Genomic DNA, 18,066 nt, shown 5'->3' on the forward strand with positions numbered 1-18,066 from the left:
TTGTTGTAAAATTGGAGGCGTAAACAACGTGTATTTCTAATTGTGAATAATTATTGTGCTTTTAAAATGCCGAAAATAAGCAATGTTTCAACTTGGATAAAACCTTACAAAGAGTTAGCTATCTATGGATATGGATAAAGTTTATTGCCCATGTTGTGGCAAAACCGTGAGCACATACGTATTATTTTTTATTTTATTTTAAAAATTTACACGGTGGTACAAACAAAGATTTTAAAATTGTAGATTATGTTGAAGAAAAGTACCGACACAAGGCTAGTTCGCAATAAATCGATGTATTTTCTCTTTTTTCAAGCATTTTTTAAACTCCTTGCGATAAAAAATAGGATACCTATTTAAAATTCAAATCATTCAATAGTCTACTGAAAGGTCGCTAACATTTTTTTTCTAACAATAGCATAGTTTGCTTTAATTTTGCTAAAAACAAAAACATATATATTGGACTTAATTAATTAAGTGCTTTTAATTTATGCTCACAGTATTTTTTCTTTAAATATAAACAGAAAAGACCAATAGCCTCTTGTAAATATTTGGGGGTTCTTCTTTCTTGCACAGTTATTTCTTGACATTTTCAAGATTACTACACCGATTTTTATTTGATTTAATTTAAATATTTTAATTGTTATGCGAAACGGTTAATTTTTAGTTTATTTCTACAATCTTAGATTTTAAAAATGGGTTAACTATAGAATATTTATATTCCTTTTTAGATTTCATTTGAAAAAAAAATTCAAATAGATCAGCATGTCAGAACCGCGAAACATTTAGTTAAAAAAGTAAACACCACATCCGGTGAAAAATATCAACCTTCAGTGTCCAAGTGCTTTCAGTTAAGTTCCAAAAACAAACCGAACAAGAAACTTTTAACGAAGACTTGTGTCGTACATTAGTATCTTCTAATATACCGCTTTCAAAATTTTATCTAACGAAAACTTTAGTTCTTAAAAAAAATAAGGAAACAAAACATTCCCAGTGAAAGAACTCTAAAGAGAAATAATGTCAATTTGTTACACTTCTCAGTTATCCACAACATAAAAGCCGAAATAGGTAATAATTACTGTTACATATGTGTGGACGAGACCACTGACTCGTCAGGAAGATACATTGTGCACTTATTGATTGGTGTACTTAGCGATGAAACCTTTCCAAAATCAGTTAGAGAGTACAGTTTTAATAAAAGAATTTGAGTCATTGTGTCAAAACGTTAAAGGTACTATTGGAAAGGAAATTTTTCAAAAATTTGAAGTAACCATGAAAAAAAATAGTTGTTACCAGGTTCTTTCTGAAGTGGTTCAAGTACTAGCTGGGACATTTTCCGAACCAATTAATTTAGAACCATCTATTATAGTAAATTTGAAAAATGCCCCAGTTACATATCAGTTGATGTCGAAAGAAGTTTTCTATTTACAAATATATGTATTCAGATAGAAGCCATAAGTTTTTATTAGAAAATTTTGAACATCATTAATTTGATAATCTATTGTTACTACAATTCAAAATAATATTTATATGTTAAAATAAGTGTATATATTATGTATTTATAATATTATAAGTATTTTTGTAAATAAAGAAAATATTGTAAATATTTTTTATTACATGCATATTTTCTAGATAAATATGCATATTTTCCATAAAATACTGCATATTTTTGCATAAAATACTGCATGTTCATGCGCATATTTCATACTTTTTTATCTGCATATTTGCCTAAGTCTAGTCAAAAAACCACATACATCTCTGTGCGTATGCGTGCCTATGAGTACCTGTTTCTCATATGTGTACATACGTATGTATCAGTTTGTTGTTCTGAAATGTCAACAGTTACATACTTTTTCAAAATTTTTGGCTTTCTATTTGCATTTTGATACAACCAGACAATGTTCTAACTCTGTATTTCTTTAATTGTAGCATTTAATCACTTGTAACGCCGACCTGAAGTTGATCTGTATATTGTAGATATCGAAACCGGTCGTCGAAGTAAATTAAATGATTGTGAGTAAGTCTGTGTTTCTTTACTTCATTTGAAATGAACTCAAATATGCAACCCATTCAACATCCAACTTTGTTGTTTAAGCGTATATACAAAAAAAATTACGTAGTGCTGTTTGAGTGTCTGTTTTTTGTTGAATTTCTTCTTCTTCTTTTTTTTTGCTTCTTGGAGATTTTTTGATCTGTCAAATTCTGAAGCTGCCCCTGGTTAATTTCCTGGGAGGTAGATTGCCAACTATCCCTCTAACTTTTAGGTGGTCTTTCGGGTGGTCTTGAACCAAGCGGGTTGTTTAATAAGGCAATTTTTGGGAGTCTATTCTCATCCATTCGTTTTATTTACATGGTTGTACCACATCCTCTTGCGCTGCCTTACACATCTTAAAATATCTTGAATTTTTCATTGCTCTCTAATGTTTGTATTTCTTACCCTGTCTCTTCTTATTTTCCCCACTATTGTCCTTAGGGTTTTCATTAAGGCAACCCTTAGCAGCTGCTTCGTTTTGTTGGTGTCTTCGCGCACTGTTAAATTTATCTTTTACTTTTGTTAGACTTTATATTTAGATTTATATTAAAATTCTTCAGCGGTAATATAAAAGCATCTCAGTACGTATACACTGACCTGAACCTGTAAGCCTCTGATTGACGTTTTAAAACCAAAAATAATGCTAATAAACTGAGAATCGCACACATAGGGCAGTCAATGAGAGCAAGAACAGGTTATTACCTCCGAATTCCATCCTACTGCATGGATTTTAATGAAATTTTAGGAATAGCCTGAAAATATCTCCTTATTCAAAGTCTACCCTATGCCGATGTGTGTTTTTGTCTTGGTGGCAATTCCCACCCCTTCTCGGGAGTGAAAAATTTTTTGGTTAACCAAATACAGAAGTTGCTAGAGAACCTAATTCTAAGCAAAAACTGTTCTATAATTTTTTTTCGAAAACTCAATACTTTTTGAGTTATTCGTGGTTGAAAATTGGCCATTTTCATTGAAATATAACACCTTTTCAAACGGGTTTTTGCGAATACCTAAAAAACAATGCATCTAACTGAAAAAATTATATAAAACATTTTTGTAGCTCATAAAAAATTAAAGATATTAGTTCCTTCTTCAATCTTCTAGTTATAACACAAAAAGAGATATGGTAGGTAAAATGAGTTTGTTTTTTTGGTACATGCTCCAATTAGTGTATTCAACTTGAAATAACAGAGAAACGGTAGATTTTAGGTGTATAATGCTACCAATGCATTTTATTGTGCTTGAAAATTCCTTTCAAATATGCAATATAAAATGTCGATTACATTCAAACTAAGCGAGATATGCTGCAAAACATTGATGACTAACGAATTTTAAGAAAAAAATTAAGAAGTATATTTAACCCTTCATCCACAAGAATTTAAATACATCGTTTTCCTTCTACAATACATTTTACTACAGTGTTATTTTATGTTCAAAAAGTTGAGCAGGTTTAACATGAATGGTTTTTGAAAAAAAATAAGATCAAATTATAGAGCGCATATTTAAATTTTCTTAAAAATCTCCTTTTCTCCATGTAACTTGAAAATGATAAAAAATACTCTTATAAAAAATAAAATCAAAATGTTTATCTAGAAGAAACTTACATTTTTGTATGGCATCTTTTTTGGCATCTCTTTTCATTTTCGAGTTACATGGAGAAATAGGAAGATTTTTAAGAAAATTCAAAAATGCGCCAATAATTAGATCTTATTTTTTTCAAAAACCATTCATTTTAAACAAGCACAACTTTTTGAACATAAAAATAATACTATGGTTAAATGTATTGTAGAAGGAAAACGATGCATTTAAATTCTTGTGGATGAGGGGTTAAATATATTTCTCATTTTTTTCTTAAAATACGTTAGTCATCAAATTTTTAACAGTTTATCTCGCATAGTTTGAATGTAATCGACATTTAATATTGCTTCATTTATAGGTCTTTTCAAGCACAACAAAAGTTATTGGAAGCATTATACACCTAAAATCGACCGATTCTCTGTTGTTTCAAGTTAAATACACTGATTTGAGCATGCACCAAAAAAACAAGTTTTTTCACCTACCATATCTCTTTTTGTGTTATAACTAGAAGATTCATAAAAGAAGGAATCTCTTTGTTATTTTATAAGCTACAACAATGTTTTATGTAGTTTTTTTAGTTAGATGCATAGTTTTTAAGGTATTCGCAAAAAACCATTTGAAAAGGTGTTATGTATGTTTCAATGAAAATGGCCAATTTTCAACTAGGAATAACTCAAAAAGTATTGTTTTCGAAAAAAAATTATAGAACAGTTTTTGCTTAGTATTAGGTTCTCTAGCAATTTCCGTAGTTATATAAGTAAAAAATTCTCCACCCCCGAGAAGGGGTGGGAACCACCCCCAAGACAAAAGCACACATCGGCATAGGGTAGACTTTGTTTCTTGGGCTATTCCCTACTTACTGTGAAAATATCACGTAAATCGATATAGTAGGATGGAATTCGGAGCCACATACCCTCATTGACTGCCCTAACAAGCAAACGGAAAGATCACTAGGAATTAAACATACATACCGCGTTAAAAGGAAGATATTTGCAGAGTAACGGGAATGGAAGATATTATAGAAAACACTAAAGGACTGAATGACTGAGAAAAGAGAAATTTTTTGAAGTGTGTAAAATTTATTAATTTCTGTTACAATAATACATTATTAATATCACAATAAAGAAAGGGATCCCATATTATATTGAAAAAATTTTGAAAAAATTCCTTATGTAGTTTTTTGCAAGCTTGGTCGGATAGGCCTTAATCCCGCGTACAAAAAAAAAGTTGATTAATAGCACGCTGAAAATTTGTTAATAGCTTAACACCCTAATAGCACACGACGTCCAATGGACGTCCAAAATAGGTCCATTTTTGGTCCTAACGTCCATGGACTATAAATGGACGTCCTATGGACGTCCTTTGGACGTCCCATGTTGGACGTCCTTCGGAAGGAATAAATATGGACGTCCTTTGGACGTCCGACGTTGGACGTCCTTCGGACGGAATAAAAATGGACGTCCTTTGGACGTCCGACGTTGGACGTCCTTCGGAAGGAATAAATATGGACGTCCGACGTTGGACGTCCTTCGGACGGAATAAAAATGGACGTCCGACGTTGGACGTCCTTCGGAAGGAATAAATATGGACGTCCGACGTTGGACGTCCTTCGGAAGGAATAAATATGGACGTCCTTTGGACGTCCGACGTTGGACATTCTTCGGACGGAATAAAAATGGACGTCCGACGTTGAACGTCCTTCGGATGGAACAAATATGGACGTATATATACTGGACGAAATACGGACAATTCCCTAATAGCACACGACGTCATTTGGACGTCCAAAATAGGTCCATTTTTGGTCCTAACGTCCATGGACTATAAACGGACGTCCCATGTTGGACGTCCTTCGGAAGGAATAAATATGGACGTCCTTCGGACGGAATAAATATGGACGTCCTTTGGACGTCCGACTTTGGACGTCCATACTGGACGAAATACGGACGTTTTATGAACGCTTATATTGGACACATTATACCAATTACGAGATCAAATAGCAAAATAATTCAATAAAATATTAACTTGCGTTAACTTTACGTTAATGAAATACAGTCAAACCTGTCACTAACGGCCACTAAAATGAAAGAACTATTGGCCGATATAGAAAAGTGGTCGTTATTGCCAGTTTTTGTAGCCTAGATATACAGTACAACCTGTGTTACTGGCCACCTGTACTAACGGCCAGTTTAAAAATTCCCCAAACCAATTATATCTAGACTACAAAAACTGGCAATACGGGTCACCTTTCTATATCGGCCAATAGCTTTTTCATTTTTAGCGGCCGTTACTGACAGGTTTTACTGTAATTAGTGTGGGGAATTTTTAAACTGGCCGTTAGTACAGGTGGCCGGTGTTGGCAGGGGGCCGGTAACACAAGTTTTACTGTAGTTTAAATCGATTAGATCGAAAGATTAAATCTTAATTCAAAATTGTATATTAAATTATTACAATTATAAAACTATATAGTTTAATATCCAAAACATGTTTTGATTTCATGTAATGTAATGAAAATCTTATTTGTAAATTATTGGTTACAATGTTTAACAACAGGAAATATTCAAGAATAAATCAAATAAAAGTTTCCCCTAACAACAAAACATTCCAGGAATTCTACTATCAAAGTTCTATTCCGTGAACATCTGATTAAATTATGGCTGGAAAGTTACCACAAGATATTCTATGAAAAGAGTACAATGTCCTCCTGGAGGGGTAAAATTTTCCATACTCTAAAGAGAGGCCATTTACTATTCAATTTGCGTTCATTTTCAAATTTGCCGCGCGAGTATCTATGTAGCGTCGCGTGGTCATTGGTCATCAAGTCATCAATTATTTCATTTTCATCATAAGATAACCTAAAAATTTAGTAAAAATTTTGATTGGAAAAAAATGCATCGATAAGGGGGTGAAAAATGGAAATTAGTGGCTTTTTTTGCTGTACTCAACTGTACTGTTTAGTATGCTAGTTTTGGCTATGGCTGGATCTCTTAAACAATTATGTAAGTATTATAAAATCCGTTTTCAATTTTCTTTATGAAACGAATCATTTATGCATGTATTACCTGTAAATATTTTGATTTTTAATTGTAAAGAATAGAAAAATTACCGTTCATTTTAATTTTTTTTAGAATCAGCTGAAAGTGGTCTACAAAAAACCAGATATAACCAAAATAAAGATATAAAAAGTGTATTGGCTAATTGGAAGAAACAACATTGTCCATGCATAATAAGTTATTACTTTATAAACAAATATTAATACCTAGGAATGGAACCTGGATATAATCATCAAGAAGATAGCAGGAATCCCGACAAACAACTTAAATAAGTACAAGAATATTGAGGAAATCCTCCTCGATACTACTGGGCAAACTAGAAGATTGAAGAGGACAAAGCCTTTTGAACTAGTTTGAGTGATAGGTGATAGTGAAAAGCAGAGCATAGTGCGTGATGTGGCTGTGTATGTTAGAATAGTGCACGATCTTGTTAGATTAGATAAGAGACGCTATCGGGTAAGCTCTTCATTTTAAGAAACATTAGTAATTTAGGTTAAATTAAAATTGCTCATTGGTCAGTTATGACCAGATTGCTTTTTTTATGTTTGGCAAAAAGGGCGTAAGTCAGAATTGCACATTGCTAATGTTTTGATGATTTCTGGACCAGCAAAAAACTGTTGTAGACGTAAACTGTATGTACCAATAAAAAGAGCCGATTTTTCTGGTCCAGAAATCATCAAAACATTATCGATGTGCATTTCTGACTTAAGCCCTTTTTCCCAAACATCAGAGAATTGTAATGTACAAATTCTCCTATCTGATTTTTCATGAATTTTGTAGGAGACGAAAAACCATTTTTAGGATCATCTCCTGCTTTCACATGTAAATTTTGACATGTCTTGTAGTAAATAGATAGTTGAATTTACTACAAAACATGTCAAAAAATATATGAAAACAGGAGGTAACCATAAAAAAGTTTTTAGTCTCTCTTACAAAACTCATGAAAAAACAAATCGGAGGTATGTCACATCAGTGACTATATCCAGGGAATGTCTAAAAAATATACTTTGATGTCCCAAGAACCAAATATAACCTTTATATATATACAGGGTGTAACGAAAATACAGGTCATAAATTTAATCACATATCCTGGGACCAAAAATAGTTTGATTGGACCTAACTTACCTTAGTACAAATGTGCACAAAAGAAAAGTTACAGCCCTTTGAAGTTATATATTAATAGCACCAAGGGCCTTAGAGGCCCATGGCTTGAAAAGTTTGTTTTTTCTTCATTTTCACGTTTCTTTATGTACTGAGATCTTCTCTGGCTTGATATGTGATTTTTCTCCATTCCTTCCTCTTATTCATTTTTCTTTTCTGACCCTGTAACACCATTCTTTCCAAATCTTTTTCGACCTCTTGCTTCCATCTATTTTCCGGTCTTCCTCTTCTCTTTCTTGAAGCTATAGTGTAGTTTAGTACCCTTTTCGGAGTCCTCGTTTTTGGCATCCTTTCAATGTGACCTCGTGATCTAAGTCTCTGTGCCTTTATCACTCATTTGAAGTTACAAAATGAAAAGTGATTTTTTCCAATGTATCGAAAACAATGTGCTTTTGTGCACGTTTCAATTTAATTATTATTGTAGTACCTACCATTTAAACAACGTTTTAAAAACTTTTTTGCCTCTTATTGCTTTTTCGAAAAGTCAATTTTTATCGAAATATTGTGAATATTTGTCAAATCCACCACATATTTGTATATGGTTAAGTACGATTATGGAGACTTGGTAATAATATGCAAACTTATTTATGCTTTACATTTTTAGGTATATTTTGAACCATATTAAAAAAGAAGCCAGACTCGATAAAACGTGCCTTATCGAAAAAATACAAAGAGGCAAAAAAGTTTTGAAAACACTCTGTTTAACTAATGGTACCTCAGTAATAGTTTAATTGGAACATACAACATTTGGGGGGTTTAAAGGAACAAAACCCCCATAAAATTTTTACGTGGACATATTAAAAAAGAAGTCGCAACTCGATAAAAACTGCCTTATCTGAAAAATACTAAGAAACAAAAATATTGAATTTAACTAATGGTACCACAATAATAAAATTGAATTGGAACATACACAAAAGTTTGGGAGGATTTAAGGGATCAAAACCCCCATAAAATTTTTATGGGGTGCACAAATTTCACCATAATTTTTCTTTAAGATATTCCTGCCATAATAATGCCACATGTCACATGTCCATTTTCAATAAAAAATCGCTAATAGTTTTCGATATAATCGAAAAAATCCATTTTCATTTTGTAATTTCAAAGGGCTGTAACTTTTTATGTGCATATTTGTACAAGGTAAGTTAGGTTCATTTGAACTATTTTTGGTCCCAGAATAATGTGATTAAATTTATGACCTGTATTTTTGTTACACCCTGTATATACAGCCCATTACGCACCACCTTAAAAATTGGGCATTTTTGATGTCTCGAATTTCCTAAACCTGTTGTTGCATCTAAGTGATTTTTTTTATAATATTCTAGCCTAGGCCCTAGAATATGTTACCTCCTTATGCTTGTCATGCACAGGGAGCTATACTGTAATATATATTATATCACATTACTATAGAGAGCGATATGATATAATATACATATATTACAGCATGACAAGCTTAAGGAGGTAACCTATAGCCTAGGCTATAATATTATAAAAACATCACTTAGATGGGACAACAGGTTTAGGAAATACGAGACATCAAATATACCCCATATTTAAGGTGGTGCGTTAATTTCTTGGAGAAGTGTATTGTAATTTAATGTAAATACTGTAATATCCAATAATTGTAATTTGATATAAGATGAAATATAAGTTCCTTAAAAAATATATTTTTTATTTCCCACAATACATTCTCCACAGGTCTAAATATCGTCGCTAGACGTCCACCGAATGACCTTCCAGGACGTTAGATGGATGTTCAGCAGCAAGACATTGGACCAAGCTGGGACATCCTATGAATGCCCAAATGACGTCCACCGAACGTCCCCTCCGACGTTAGGTGGACCTCCATTGGACGTTTAACAACTTGGCCTTTGGACCAAAATTGGACGTCCTGTTAAGGTCCAATTCACGTCCCCTAGGACGTCCGATTAAGGTCCAATTCACGTCCCCTAGGACGTCCGATTAAGGTCCAATTTACGTCCGATTAAGGTACAATTTACGTCCGCTTAAGGTCCCATTTACGTCCGATTAAAGTCCAATTTACGTCCGATTAAGGTCCAATTTACGTCCGATTAAGGTCCAATTTACGTCCGATTAAGGTCCAATTTACGTCCGATTAAGGTCAAATTTACGTCCTATTAAGGTCCAATTTATGTCCGATTAAGGTCCAATTTACGTCCGATTAAGGTCCAGTTTACGTCCGATTAAGGTCCAATTTACGTCCCCTAGGACGTCCGATTAAGGTCCAATTTATGTCCGATTAAGGTCCAATTTACGTCCGATTAAGGTCCAATTTACGTCCCCTAGGACGTCCGATTAAGGTCCAATTTGCGTCCGATTAAGTTCCAATATACGTCCCCTCGGACCTTAGATGGACGTCCAATGGACGTTCGGTAGCGCGACATTTGGACCAAAATAGGACGTATAAAGGACGTTCCTCGGACGAAAACGGACGTCCAAAGGACGTCCCTAAAGTCCGTGAAGGACGTCCAATGGACGTCCATTGGACGTCCTTGTGCTATTAGGGCAGTGTCTAGTCGGATAAACCTTGACTTACGGGAACACTGTAACAGAGGAAGTTTTAATTGTGAAACAGTTTAAAACTTTGGAACGTCAGATTACGAAAACGTCCCATGTATTTTGTCGGACAGAACATCCAATTGATTTGTTACCCTTTCATTAAACTCTCATGCAAAAATCAGACCGCTATTAATAGCCAATATGATTCCTGTCATTTGACATGTTCTTCGTGTTCCTCTCAATAAAATGCCCAGTTGGTGATAAACACCAGTCTAATTTTTGCATGAGCGTTTAATAAAATGGTAACAAATCCATTGGAAGTTCTGTCTGACAAAATACATCGAAAGTTTTCGTAGTCTGACGTTCCAAATTTTTAACCTGTTCCACAATTAAAACTTCCCCTGTTCCAGTGTTCCCATACATCAATATTTGTCCGACTAGACACACCGTTAAGCTGTTACCAAATTTTCAGCTTGCTATTAATCAACTTTTTTTTGGTACGCGGGATTCCGGTCTAGGAGGTTGAATTTTAAATTTAAAAATTCAATCTTCAAAATACATCAGGAATCCAAAAAACGGAACCTTCTCTTTATAGTGGTATTAAACATTTGACCATATCTCTCAAGATGACTTTGACTCTCATTGCCCTTAAAAATGTTCTTAACCCGGGAGTAGTCGCGCTCACTTCTGTAACGTCGATAGTCGCGTGTGAGATTCTATCTCAAAATACGAATTTAAAACAAATTTTTATTTTGTACTATTTTTATCTACTTTTTATATTGAAAATATATATTTCTAACAATTTTATTAAAAAACCTGTGTTAACGGCCACCTGCCAACATCGGCCACCTGTCCTAACGGCCAGTTTAAAAATTTCCCAAACCAATTATATGTAGACTACAAAAACTGGCAATACCGTCCACCTTTCTATATCGGCCAATAGTTCTTTCATTTTTAGTGGCCGTTACTGACAAATTTTACTGTACAGTAATACCTGTGTTAACGGTCACCTGCCAACATCGGCCACCTGTCCTAACGGCCAGTTTAAAAATTTCCCAAACCAATTATATGTAGACTACAAAAATTGGCAATAGCGGCCACCTGTCTATATCGGCCAATAGTTCTTTCATTTTTAGTGGCCGTTACTGACAGGTTTTCCTGTATTACGAAAAAGGATGAAATGTGAGATTCTATCTAACGGCGCGACTACTCGCGGGTTAAAGCTAATTGGCTCTCCCCAAAAGCCATAAATTCCACAAAAAGAAGAAGAAGAAAAAACAAAAAAAATCCCTACGCATTACTACACTCTTTCTCGAGGCACTTATGAAATGTTTTCAAAATTGCAAAATTTTTCATCAAGTTATCGCGAAAAAGATTAAAAATTGAGATTCTATCTCACCGCGCGACTACTCGCGGGTTAACCTTCTGGTGCTCGCGTCCAGTTTTAAAACATAATTACTCGCTTTCTGACTGAGAGTCTGCACGTATAGTCCAGGGTAATAAGACAAAAATATGCCCTGTTCGTGACACTTCAACAGCCAGAGGGTACTTTTTTCGACAGGTAATACCTATAAGAACAAATTGTAACTATTTCCTGCGTTAGATCCCTCGGTCATTTATATTTGTAAACAATTTAGTGTCAAAAAACGGCATTTTCCCTTTTTTTTTCAACTTAATGGAAAACAGTAAGACTTATGGTTTTCTTAATACAGGAATCTTCTAGAGATTTGAAATGGCGCATTACAAAGTTTAATACACTCATTTTTTGTTAATGTAATTGAGAAATAAGGTCAAAATTTCAAAAAATTATTTTCGCAATAACTATTGAATTGTATAAATAAGTATAGAGCTTTGAAAGTTTTGTGAAATGAGGGTTCTTTGGTGCTTAATATGTGACAAAATTTTCAAAGCCATTCATTCAATTGTTTAAATTTTATTCAAATTGTATATCCCAGAGAGATTTTTTTGCAATAACATAAGTCAGAAAAAAATAATTTCAAAAACATTTTACAGATGTCAAATGAAAGAGCATAAACTAAAGGGTACCTTAAGATAGGCAAAATGCCCTCACTCTCAGAATTCAATTTTTTTATTTTTTTTACGTTCTGTGCAATTAAAAAATGAGATAACGCGGATTTTTAGCTCGCCACCCCCCTTAGCCCTCCCCCCACAGCCAAAAACGTAGATTTTTAGATTGAATGTTTTTAGTTGGGTTGCAATTGATTTAATAATTTCAAAAAATTTGCACGTGTAGCTGAGGCTTTTAAAAAACACGTCCATTTTTTATGAACCCTTAGGTCGAGTGTACATAACCTCAATTTTTTTAACTTTTTTAAAACCTATAACTTTTTTTGGAAGGGGCTGCAGGTCCCATTTTTTTGCATTTTGTGTATTTTATCAAAAACTATCTCTCTGCTTTTTTTCAGATTTTTCCGTCAGGTGCGCCATCTTGAAAAATCCGGAAAACTGTTTTTTTAGGGGCTTTTTACGGATTTTCTCCATTTTATAGACTGCAGCATAGATCAACTCAAGGTTTTGTTAATGGATTATGTGTAATTTTAAATAAATGAGTATTTTAGGATTATCAAAAATTGGGAAAAACACTTTTAAACCCCCAAAAAACATGTTTTTTTTTAAGTTATGTAAGGGTTTTTGCGGGCTTAATAATATTTTTTGAGATCGATACAGCTAGAATAATTTTTTTTCATTTTTTTACGTTATATGTGATTAAAAAATAAGACTAATCGCATTTTTAGCCCACCACCCCCTCCCCCTGTAGGTCGAGTGTACAATACATATAACCTCAACATTCCTTTTTTGTTTTTTTAAAACGTATTTTTGACTTCCAATCGATATTTTTTTAAAACGTCCAATGAATATTGTACATCTCTCTCTCGCGGACGGCCGCTTCAATACATGCTTAGCGCTCATTTTTAATTATTAAAAATAATAGTAATAAAATAATGACAAAAATTTCTTTAGCCTATTGCAGGAGGGGCTTTAAACTTTGAGTTGGTTACTTTATGACTTTCATAATAATAATTTTTAATCGAGTTATTAAGCCTTGAAAATGACCATTTTCGCGTTTTTCAAATTTGAAATTGCATGTAACGCGACAACGTTAATTTTAGTTAGGAATAATTTACCTTACGGGACAAGCATACTAGACCAGGGCGCATCTGTAAAAATATTAGTACATTTGGACGTTGAGAGGTGACTCAAATTTTTTTGCAGGAATTGCTTGAAAATAAATCAAATAATAATATTTGAGTTATCCTCCCTCTCAAAAAGGTCCGGAACATTGTTTAAATAATCAAAATGTCAAAAAATTAAGGAAAAATTCGATTTTTTTGTTCGTTTTTTGATTATAACTTTAAAAGTATTTATTTCCGAGAAAAGTTGTACTAACATAAAAGTTGCGTAATTAAATTTCCTATAATATAGAATTGGTTAAAAATTTAAGAAATAGTCACCCTTATTGCAAAATAGCAATAATTGCGAAAAAAACATACAAAAACAAGTATTCGCATTTTACGCTTTTCAACCATTTATGCTACACTTAGGACCTTCATGTTTCACCCAGAAAAACTATATGATACAGTAAAACAATACTGATAATTTCAATAAGATCGGTTCAATAGATTTTGCAAAATAAATTTTGCAATCCAGCTTTCGCAAAAAAAATTCATTTTTTCAAAATGTTACAGGACTGAAAATAAAGCAGATAGCAAGTTGACATTTTTTTTGCATATAGAAGTGTACCGTACCTTTCATTTGCAATTTTGCAAAATTAAAATCGATTAACACCACGGCGTCAGGAATTTTTTAAATAAACATTAATTATTGGTGCTACGCGCAGGACAGCGGATAGTTTGCTCTGATTGGGCATTCCAATGACCTTTGATAATGATTGATACATTTTAATTTTTATTACATTTCGATATAACTAAATAAATTTGTTAATTGCAAAATAAAAACACATACTCTATCCTTTGAAATAACACTTTTATTAGCAAAAACTTTCTTTGTTCATATATTTTAACTTAGAGAATAAAAGTTTATTATTTTTAAACATAAGCAATTATTTAAACAATATTTCACAAACAATAATAAAATTAGTTTGATTTTTGTGGAATTAAAATATTAAAATACAACAAAATATAGAGTAAGAAAATAATATATTAGATAAATATTGGAAGAAATTTTGGTGGAAATCAACTTGTGTGAATCGAACACCGCTGTCCTGCGCGTAGCACCAAAGTTTAATGTTTATTTTAAAAATTTCCTGACGCCGTGGTAATTAATCGATGTTAATTTTTCAAATTTCAAATGAAAGGTACAGTACACTTCTATAAGCAAAAATAATTTCAACCTGCTACCTGCTTTATTTTCAGTCCTGTAACATTTTCAAAAAATGAATTTTTTTTGCGAAATCTGGATTGCAAAATTTATTTTGCGTAATCTATTGCACCAATCTTAATGAAATTTACAGTATTGTTTTACTGTATCACAAAGTTTTTCTGGGTGAAATATGAAGGTCCTAAGTGTAGCATAAATTGTTGAAAAACGTAAAATGCCAATACTTGTTTTTGTATGGTTTTTTCGCAATTAATGCTATTTTGCAACTAGGGTGACTATTTTTTAAATATTTAACCAATACTTTGTTGTAGGAAATTTAATTAGGCAACTTTTATGTCAGTACAACTTTTCTCGGAAATGAATACTTTTAAAGTTATAATCAAAAAACGATGAAAAAAATCGAATTGTTCCTTCATTTCTTGACATTTTGATTATTTAAACAATGTTCCGGACCTTTTTGAGAGGGAGGATAACTTAAATATTATTAGTTGATCTATTTTCAAGCAATTTCTGCAAAATAATTTGAGTCACCTCTCAACGTCCATCTCAAAACAGATGCGCCCTGGACTATACAGCGTGGACTATTTGCATTATGAGCCAAACGTAGATGGTTTGTAAAATACACAAAACACAAAAAAAATTAGCAGCCATCGGCAAAAAAAGTTATACGTACCTATTAAAAAACAAAAAAAAAATGAGGTTATAATATGTACACCTGACCTTCGGGTCCATAAAAATCGATGGTCTGTAAAAGCCTCAGCTGTGCGTGTGAATTTTTTGTCATTTATAATTTAATAATTACTAACTATTATAACTGCGAAATAAGCCACAATTTAACTAAAACATGATTTTATTAACGTTTCGACGCCCACCACGGACGTCGTTGTCAAAATACAAAATATTAATAAATTAAACAAAAATGTTGCTTGGTAAAAAAATCTTTTAATAATTTAATTTAATCTGACTTGTTTATATAGATCGTCCCAAACCATTTTTTAGTGCGTCACAGATTATCGAATTCTCTCTATCGCATTACAGATGGAAAATAAAATTATTTTTTAGTTAAATTGTGGCTTATTTCCCATTTAGAATAGTTAATTACAAAAATGCCACAAAGAAATAGCTTCAGAACAACATTTATAATTTAATTGCAAACCAACGTAAAAAAAATAAAATCGAAAAATTGACATTTTTGGCTGTGAGGGAGGGGGGATAGGGGAAGTGGGCTAAAATTGCGGTGAGTCCTAATCTTTTAAATCATATAGAACGTAAAAAAATATTCAGGCTGTATCGACCTCAAAAAATATAATTAGACCCCCAAAAATCCTTACAAAACTTTAAACCAACATGGTTTTTGGCAGGTTTAAAAGTGTTTCGCCCAATTTTTGAATATCTTAATATACTCAGTTATTTCAAATTATACATAATCTATTAACAAAACCTTGAGTTGATCTATGTTGCAGTCTATAAAATGGAGAAAATTCCCAAAACCCCCTTAAAAAACAGTTTTCCGGATTTTTCAAGATAGCGCACCTGACGGAAAAATCTGAAAAAATTCAGAGAGATAGCTTTTGATAAAATACACAAAACGCAAAAAAAATTGGACCTGCAGCCCCTTTCAAAAAAAAAAGTTTTAAAAAAGTTAAAAAAAATTGAGGTTATGTACACTCGACCTAAGGGTCCATAAAAAATGGACATGTTTTGTAAAAGCCTCAGCTAAACGTGTGAATTTTTTGAAATTTTTAAATCAATTGCAACGCAACTAAAAAATTAAATCTAAAAATCTACGTTTTTGGCTGTGGGGGAGGGGTAAGGGGGATGGCGAGCTAAAAATACGCATTATCTCATTTTTTAATTGCACAGAACGTAACAAAATTAAAAAAATTTAATTCTGAGAGTGAGGGCATTTTGCCTATCTTAACGGGGGGTACCCTTTCAAATTAGTTTAAAAAAAGTGAATAAAAAATGCATTTATTAGTAATAAATAATTATGCAAAAGTATCGTCAATTTTTCTTTTTTTGAATCCTTTAAACTTTTTGAATAACTTTTTCCAAAAAAATTTATTTTTACCGTTTTTTAGGTGCATAACTACAAAGTATAGTATATTGTACAACAAGAGAGAAAAACACAGAAAAACACACAATCGAGAGAGAAATATGTCATTTTTTCTCGTGTTGTACACTGTACTTTTTCTATGGATGCGTTTTTGTCAAGAGTTAAAATTTCAAAATGAAATAATTTAGGTGCTTTTAGGTATATTATATACCTAAATTGAAATAAAATACATATATGCACATAGGTATTTAATATTCTTAATATTTATATACTTTATTTATTTAAAATTATAATTCACAGCTGAATAGTCTTATAAAACGTAAATTTTGATAAGTTTTGATAAGTGTCAACACATTTTGTTTGACAAAAATAATTGTGTTTGTATTATGCATGTTACCATGCAAATGGCAATCATATGTATGCAAACCGGCGGTGAACCCGTGAGAAAAAATATTTCTCACTGCAATGACCGACTTTTCTCACTGCCTGAGAAATTGTTCGTTTTGAATGTATGTAAGTAGTGAGAGAAGTGGCACATTGTATAGCATCCATAGAAAACTGTTATTTATATGATAATTGATGAGAAATTGAAATAAATATATATAATTTATTATATAAAAAATAAAAAGTTTATAAGGAAAAATTGAACATCCTTTTGCACAATTATTTTTTACTAATAAATGCATTTTTTATTCACTTTTTTTAAACCTACTTGAAAGTTTAGCTCATGCTCTTTCATTTGACACCTGTAGAATGGTTCTAACATTATTTTTTTCTGACTTAATTTATTGCAAAAAAGCTATCTGGGATAAACAATTTCAATAAAATTGAAACAATTGAATGAATCGCTTTGAAATTTTCTTCACATATAAAGCACCAAAGAACCCACATTTGACAAAAATTTCAAAGCTCTATATTTATTTTTACAATAGTTATTGCGAAATTATTTTTTTGAAATTTCGACCTTTTTTCGCAATTATATTAACAATAAATGAGTGTGTTAAACTTTGTAATACGCCATTTTAAAGCTTTATCCATTCTCTCGAAGATGTTTCTACTAAGAAAACCATAAGTCTTACTGTTTTCCATTAATTTGCAAAAAAATGAAAAATGACCGTTTTTTGACACTAAATTGTTTATAAATAAAAATGGCCGCCGGATCCTACGCAGGAAATAGTTGCAATTTGTTCTTATAGGTATTACCTGTCGAAAAAACGCTTCAGTACCCTGGCTGTTGAAGTGTCATGAAAGAAACATTATTACCCTGGACTAGTATAAAACGCCCACTTTTTGTCTCATAAGTATTTCCTCATAATTTT

General features: G+C 32.3%; 1 protein-coding gene across 3 annotated transcripts in view; it reads left to right on the forward strand.

Moving 5' to 3' along the window:
* The window catches only part of LOC126882021 (myrosinase 1-like), a 247,134-nt gene that overhangs the window by 60,106 nt on the left and 168,962 nt on the right, over positions 1-18,066 (forward strand). The window lies entirely within an intron of this gene.

The sequence above is a fragment of the Diabrotica virgifera genome, chromosome 1 (genome assembly GCF_917563875.1).
Source record: "Diabrotica virgifera virgifera chromosome 1, PGI_DIABVI_V3a".
NCBI classification, from domain to species: domain Eukaryota; kingdom Metazoa; phylum Arthropoda; class Insecta; order Coleoptera; family Chrysomelidae; genus Diabrotica; species Diabrotica virgifera.